The following is a 7,254-nucleotide window of genomic DNA, read 5'->3' on the forward strand; positions in this document are numbered from 1 at the left end:
TTTGTATAACTATAACCCGGATTGTTCGAACTTGTACTTGAGGATGAGCTGTATTGGGCCAAACCAAGGCTAGATTTGTCCTTCAGGCCCCTCAGGGGAGGCACAAAATGCTTCTGGCAGCTTGGGAGAGCCTTTAATCACCATTAGAAGTTGTTTCTAGAGCGTGATGATGAACAAAAGTAGGGAGGTGTTGTGCCCTGAGAATCCTACAGCACGTGCACTTAGCACTATAGGATATCTTTATTTTACTATCTATGTCTTCTTTGGAATGGACAATTCCCAGTGGGTGGTCGTGGTACAGCCATTGGTGATGTAACTTAAACCTGATGCCATTGAGATCTTTTAGTAATGTATAACAGGAAAAAGTGGGAGTTTTATAGGTAGTCAGTAATTGGTTACATGATGCAGTGAACAGAACTTTTTCTCCTCTGTGAAGTATACTTTTTTGTGGTGTGTGCCAGCAGTTCTTATTTGATGCTGATTATCCACTTGTTCTACTCTAACTTCCTGCTTTTTATTTCCAGCACTTTCTTCCTCACAGGAAAACAAACCATTTAAGTTACAAGTGCAAGTAAATGTGAGAAAATTGAGTTCAGAGCTGCTGGAAAACAAATGCCACAAGAGGGGCATTATGAAGGAGTTGCCTTTGGACCTGTAGTTGAAGCATCTCAAACTTAAAAATATTCACATTCAATCAAACTTTGGAACTGATTCCTTACTGTTTGCATGCACCAAAATTTGTCATATTTTCCAGTTCTCTTGTATGTCGTCTGAGCCATACTGTGTGTTGTAGTTGCAGCTGACTGCTAGGAAATTTCACTACCTAAGGAGAACTGAAATATGTGCCTGTGTCTTGGGAGAAGGCACTGGCCTGGACCCAGCATAGTAATTCTCAGATGGTGCCTGGTCCTTTATCCCACTTTCCAGGTGGTTCCTGGTTTCCATAGGAAAGTGTATGTGAGGGTCCCCTCCTGCATGCACAGGTTTTTCCTCTACTTGGAGTGCGTTTTAGGGCAGGTGAGAACATGGACCTCCTGGTTCTGCTCTCATGTGGGTGCTTGTGAGTGTAATATCCCTTCCCCTGGTTTTTCATTTGTTCTCAGGTGGTCTGTTTTGGATTTTCCCTGGTTTAGGATGTTTGTTGCAAGTAGCTGGTGTTTAATGCTAGAGGGATCTGAATCATTCTCTCAGGATAATTAAAAGTGACCTAATTCCACAGAAGACCTTGCACTGAATTTTTTAATGGTACTTAATAATTAGAAGAGTTCCTCATTCCCCACCTCTGTGATTCATTCATTTGCTTTTCATGCCTCCAAAGAACAAGGGCACTTGATGAAATTAATTCCCTGTTTATTTTGTGTTGGGTAACTCTGTCCTGTGCCTTCTGCCCAGGGAAGGAAAGGAAGCTGCTGCAGTTTAACCTCTCCACAGAGAAAGCTGTGGTTGAATTCAGCTACGTGGTATTGTCCCTTGTCTAAGCCAGGGGAGGACATCCTTCAACTTTGATCTCTGCAGGAGGTTGCAGAGGTCAAATGGGGATAGGGAGACTCGCAGATTACAGCTGTGTCCATGGCTGTTCTGCACAGCACAGCTTTCTGCTCAGGAAATCCTTAAGCTGTGTTTGCTAAATGGGAAGTTATGCTAGAGAAGAGACATCTTTATATGCCATCCAATTTACATCCTTCCCAGAAGTGTCTGTCTAGAGAGGAGTCTCCTGCATAACTCAGTGAGAGTTCTCCTTTGCCTTCTTCACTGATGAGTGTGCAGGGTTGTGTCCTAAAGTGTTGCAGTAAATAGAGAAGTCCAAATGACAAAGGCGTCACCTCTCCCAGTTTCACCAGGCAAGGGTGGGGGAGAAAAGTGTGAGAGGCCAGCATGATTTCAGGCCTACCTCACACCTGCAACAAAGCCCTTGCACACTTCACCCAGCAATTCAGCCGGGCAGGAATGGTGCTGTACCTAGCCCTGTGGAGATGAGCTGAAGCAGTAAATGATGGACTTCACCCACCACACTCCTCCTACCAGCTGGGCCTTGCTGAAATTACTCCCTGTTCTCCTCTGCACTGGTGGGGGAGAAGGGAGGGTGGATAAACAAAGATGAAAGAGCTTGGTGTGGGAGTGTTTTTGCAAACGGAGGGCCTGCAGTTTGCTCATCAGGGGCAGCCAGGGTCATCGAAGCTGGATGGGTTTCGTGGTCAACAGCAAACCGGGAGCTGCAGGCAGGAACCTCGTCATCCCAGCAAAAGCCTGATGAGAAACCTGGTGGAAAACTGATACACAGAAATATTCGACTGACTTCCCCGTGCCCCCCCCCCGCCCCCAGTTCTGTATCTCTATGATCTCAAGTGAAGCATGGTGGCTTCAGAAACTCTGTGGATAACTTATTTCTAGATACTGTGTATGTTTACATCTTGCATGTCTCCAGGACCTAAACAACCACCAGAATACCCAGGCGGCTGTAGTTCTTTGAGGGTGAGCAGATAAACAGGGTGCTTTGGGGCTGATGTTATTGCTTCTATCCCCAGAAGGGAGATGTGTGAAATGAAAAGTCCTGAACTAGGCAAAAGAAAACCACTACAGCCAGCATTTCATTTGGTCACTCAGCGTTTGCTTAAGTACGAGTGCTGCTTTAACATTATATTAAAAATCCCTTCTGCCTACTTCTATTTGAATTCCCCTTGTGTTTCTTCCTTTTATTTCTGGTCTGTTCTGAATATCCCAGTGTCTGGAATTTGTCTTTTATAATGATATATAGCATGGAGTGGTGCCAGCCTCTACTCTGGGGATTTTTTGTTCCTGTTAAAATTTGAAAATCTTTATAAACACACCCTTGGAGGAAAAATAGTCTGGTATTTAAGAAATTAGATGAAGAGTTAGAAGAGCTCAGTGCTCTTACCAGCTGCATCGTATCCTCCTGGGCTGCTCTTGAGGGGAAGAAGGATAACCTCTGAAACTCAGCTCCAGAATGCTTCCACGCTGATTCATGAAGCTACTGTGGAGGAAGAGAGCAACAGAGGTGCACTGTATAAACATGTCTAAAAATCCAGTGGACAGGCTTTTGTCCCTAACCTCTTGGGCATATGTGCCCTGCTCTGAGAGGAAGATTTGAGAGACACATTTTTGAGAAGAGCCAGATGGTCTGTAACAGATATCAGGCCTCTGTTACTTGGACTGTCCTTCTCACCATCATCAGTTGTAGGTGGTGAACAGAGAGAAGTTTCTTACAGGAGCCAAGATGATCTTGCCAAGGTGAGCAGTAGGATGGGACAGCTTGCTCATGAGATGAAGTTTTTGAGGGTGGTGGTGGTGAGGACAATGAGGAGTCTGGAGAGAGTTCAGAAGGGCTGTAGGAGGCCAAGTAAAATGGGAGGTGGATGTGAAAGAAGGAAGAAAGGTGGAAAATGCCCCAGGGGGAGAACGTAGGATAATCTGGTGCTGTTTTGGAATAGGATCTTGGAGTTGCTATAGTTAGTGGTCAAAGCCCATCAAACACCAAACATGGCAAGGAAAGCAATAGAGTATGTCTTTATGGCACTCTAAATCCATGGTCTGTGTTTTCACCAGTGCACATGGTTCAGGTTTCCCCATCTAAAAAGAACAGAGGAGAACTGCAAAAGGAGACAAAAAGGGTCCGCACTGAGCAGCTTCACTCTTAAGAACTGTTACATGAGGTATGAATCACAATTTGGAAGGAAATTACTGAAGAGGGGCATGACAGAGGTCTACAAAATAATGAGTGGCCTGGAAAAGCAAAGAGATGGGGTCTTCAAGGAGAGCCACTCAAAGCCAGAAGCACAACAAAAACCGGTGGTTTTTTTTACACAGCAGGCAGCGGATCTGTGAAGCTCCCTGTCCGAGGATTTTTGGATGCCCAAAATTTACAGACTCAAGAGGAAAGTCTGTAAGTACTTGAAAAAGAGACTCTGCTTCAGGAACACGATGTGTTTGTGTGGTGGGTATGGCTGAGCAGAAATCACATCTGGCTCAGAAGACCCTTGGGCTGAAATCAGCTGAAGGCAGGAGAGCACTTTGGGGCAAATACCTGACATGGTTGTCTTGTTCTTACTCTTGCCTGGTCATTTGCTCTTGACTAAAGTGGACTATGTGGACTGTTGGCCTGACCTGGTGCTGGTTCCTATGTTCATGTCTGGTAGTCTTGTCAGGAGCTGGCGCAAAAATCTTTTCTTCATATAGGAAATTCCTAGCAATTAGCAGCAGTACAACATGCAGGAACACCAACTCTATAATAACTGCACTGAAGATAATTATTTTCCTCATTTTCACAACAAGCCATTGCATGTAGGCAGTACTTATTTACTAACTTTTTGTTGTCTTCATTTTCAAGAGACTCCCTCAAAGGTCAGTCCTAAAGTCCAGGTTTTTGAAGCAAGAGTAACTCTGGCTCTGTGGACAACTTGCCAGCTTCTCAAGCAAGAAGAAGAGAGTAGATAAAGAGAGGAATCTGGTGTCACTCACTGGTGGCCATACTCATTGCTCACATGTCTACTATTAGGTTAATACTTGAGGTTTATGCTTTGGTTTGCACTCCTTTCTTCCACAGGAGACTGTCCCCTTAGAGCAACAAGTAAATGCTATTTCTCAAACATTTTTGCTGGCTGTGAAACTACCTGGGAAGGAAAGGCTACTCGGAAATCGGTAGGTGTTTTGCCTTGATGCCTGCAGGTGTGGAGTGAGACGGGATGTGCAAGCTGCTCTGCCCCATGGCAGCATCCCTCATCTCTCATATGGGCCTCTGCTGTTGTGTCCACTTGTGTCCACGTCCATCCAACTGCTGGAGCACTCACTGTTGTCCTGGATGGAGATGTTTGGGCTTGGGCAGACACCGCAACCCCAGCTTACGCTCACTTTGCATCGTGGACAAGTTTCATTGGGACAAATGCGCACTTGGTGAGGAAGGTTAAGATGGATTTCTGTGGCCCCACGGTGCAAACCCAGCTGGGATGAGCCCAGTGGTCAGGAGCCAGGGCTGAGCCACCAGCCAGGGCATGGGGAGGCCAAAGAGAAGGAGGGACCTGGCAGAGAAACCAGCCCAGAGAGGGAGTGAAGAGGTTTGTGTGATCTTTTGTGTACCTCTCTTGTCAGGGGGCTTTACAGTGCAGCTGGAGGCAGAGGAAAATATTTAAGGTTGTTTGAGGTCACTTGACAGCTCCACTGCTGAGTGTTTTTGCAGAGACAGGGACGTTCAGGTGCAGGTTGTCTTCTGAAACAGCAGCACCCTGACTGAAGGATGTTGTCCTGAGACACTGGTGCGATGGCAGCTGGTTTGCAGTCCCAGCCCAGTGGAGCTGGGGGCCTGAAGTGTGCTGGGGGGGGGCAGAAGCAGGTGCTGCCTGCTCAGACCCCTATAAGCCAGAGAGGTGTGGGCAGAGTGAAGCCTTGGGTGGTCTTCAGGTCGTAGTGAATACATTCAAATAAATTATTTCAATGAATTATCGTCTCTAAACCCTTCTCCACCAACCAATGGTGCTGGCCTGTCAGTAAAGTTTAGATTTGAGACTGCGAGTCTTTTTCTACATATGTTTTAAAAATTCGTATCTCCTGTTTTTACTCTATTAGGGCAAATGCTGCATAGAGAATCCTATTTACAGGCACAAGGCAGCTGCTTTTCATTAGGCTCATTTGCCATAAACCCAGTTGTTGAAATACTTCTGCCTTTAAAGAGAGTGGTTGATTCTCCCAGCCCCTGTGCTCCACAGCAAGTGTGCTGCAGGGGTGAGGGTGGCAGCGGGTAAACCATTTCTAACCAGCTCAGGGCTGGAAACCTGGAAGCTTTGAAGTTGTACAAGTCCCAAAATACATGGCTGAGCACAAATGCCCCAACCAGGGGTGTTTTTGGTGGGTGCTGGTGGCCAATAGACACCAGCCAGTCATACTGGGGGATCTAAGGTCCCATTCCACTGCAAACAGACCTATTTGTTAGTATATATATATATATATATATGCATTATTGGATGAAATGACTCCTGCAGAATTATCACTTGCACAAGATCTCCCATGGCTCCAGGTAGGTTGCTGATGGAGTGGCAGCACAGGCACTCACAGCCCAATTGCTTTGAACAGAGACCCAGAGAAGTCAAGCCACAATTTTACAAGTACCTTTTCCAAGCATATCTCTTATTGGCTTTTTTATTTTTTATTTTAATTTTCTAAGTCACGAAGGGCTGTGATGTTCCCTCAGGGTGGGGTTTGTTTGTTTGTTTGTTTTTAACCATTGTTCTGGTTTACTCCAGGTAGGATTTTTCCCTTTTGTTTGGGGAATTGCTGTGCCTGCTGGCGGTTGTTCAGCTGATGCAAGCTGTTTCTCAGCTGGGTTTTTGCTCCTGAGCTCCTTTCCAGCCCAGCTGGCCAGGAGAGTGGGGAAGTGTCACACACCAGACACGGGCTGGCTCTCTGGCATGGCTGCCATTTCTAGCATCTGGATATCTTCATGTTAAGTCATTAGCAGAAGTAAAAGCGAGTTCAGGCTGAAGGGAGGGGAAGTTCCCCTTCAACAGCTCTTCCAGTCTGTTCTTTGAGGACATTCATGTTACTGGTGTGGTCGTTTGAACGTCCTGCTGGAGGAATTGGATGCATTTGTGATTTTTCTTTGGAAGAGCTGATGTTGAGGGTGGTGGCTGCTGCCGGTGTAGACTCAGTCATCACCTCTGCAAGCACGTACAAAGTATCTGGGATTTAGACCTTTCAGAGTGAGCTTGTGTCTGCCTTGAAATCAGGCGTGGTTTTGCCACCAGCTTCGCTGAACCCCCTTGGTGCATGCAATACGTTGCTTCTGAATAGCCCATTCCCCAAGGGATTTCCACCAAATGTCCAACTCTTGGCTGAAGCTGGAAGTGTGACAGCTCACACCTGGATGGTTTCCAAAGAGGCCCTGCCAGACACAATACGTGTGAGCCATTTGCTCCCCATGTGGAGCAGTAAGAAGGATCTATCTCTTTTATTGGCTTTGCTGCTGCAGTCCCTTGATGACTTTGTCACAAGTGTGCAGCCTTGTGGAGCTGGGCTTTGTCCTCATTTTTATGACTTCTTTGTTGGCTTTTCAATATTTCTGTTTGCTTCTCCTCTGTGTCAGTCTTCAGCAAGAGCAGGAAGAAGTAGCTCTGTACCAGGAATAACATCTTTCTCCAGAATCATGCACAGTTATAGGCATTAAAGTAAAAAGCGTTGATGTGTTCTTGATTTGAACTTTTGCACTTTTTCTTGGACTGTTTCCTGACTGCGACATCATCCTCAAAG

Source organism: Columba livia, chromosome 3 (genome assembly GCF_036013475.1).
Source record: "Columba livia isolate bColLiv1 breed racing homer chromosome 3, bColLiv1.pat.W.v2, whole genome shotgun sequence".
In the NCBI taxonomy this organism is placed as follows: Eukaryota; Metazoa; Chordata; class Aves; order Columbiformes; family Columbidae; genus Columba; species Columba livia.